The 252-nt window shown below is 31.3% G+C and overlaps 1 protein-coding gene across 7 annotated transcripts in view; it reads left to right on the top strand.

Moving 5' to 3' along the window:
• The window catches only part of LOC111873016 (CSC1-like protein 2), a 31,717-nt gene that overhangs the window by 4,308 nt on the left and 27,157 nt on the right, over window positions 1-252 (top strand). The gene's annotated exons all lie outside the window — the stretch shown is intronic.

Genomic DNA, 252 nt, shown 5'->3' with positions numbered 1-252 from the left:
TGGGGGGGGGGTGTTGTGATTAGTCGTTTGTCTGTATTCAGTACAAGCAGACGTCTCAAGTTCAGTTAAAAGCATTCTTCCTTGTATACTCAAGTTAAAAAGTTTTGACTCTTGGAGTCGTATTTGAGTGTATTATTCCCTGTTTACTGTATTAATATTTTATTTTATTGTTTATTTTTATTCGTTAATTTTCTTTTTTGTTTATTTATATTTGTACATTTTTTCTATCTCCTTCAACATGCCACCTACACA

The sequence above is a fragment of the Cryptotermes secundus genome, unplaced genomic scaffold (genome assembly GCF_002891405.2).
Source record: "Cryptotermes secundus unplaced genomic scaffold, Csec_1.0 scaffold2286, whole genome shotgun sequence".
NCBI lineage: Eukaryota > Metazoa > Arthropoda > Insecta > Blattodea > Kalotermitidae > Cryptotermes > Cryptotermes secundus.
Note: the sequence above shows the minus strand (reverse complement) of the source record. Positions and strands in the feature narration are given on the sequence as shown.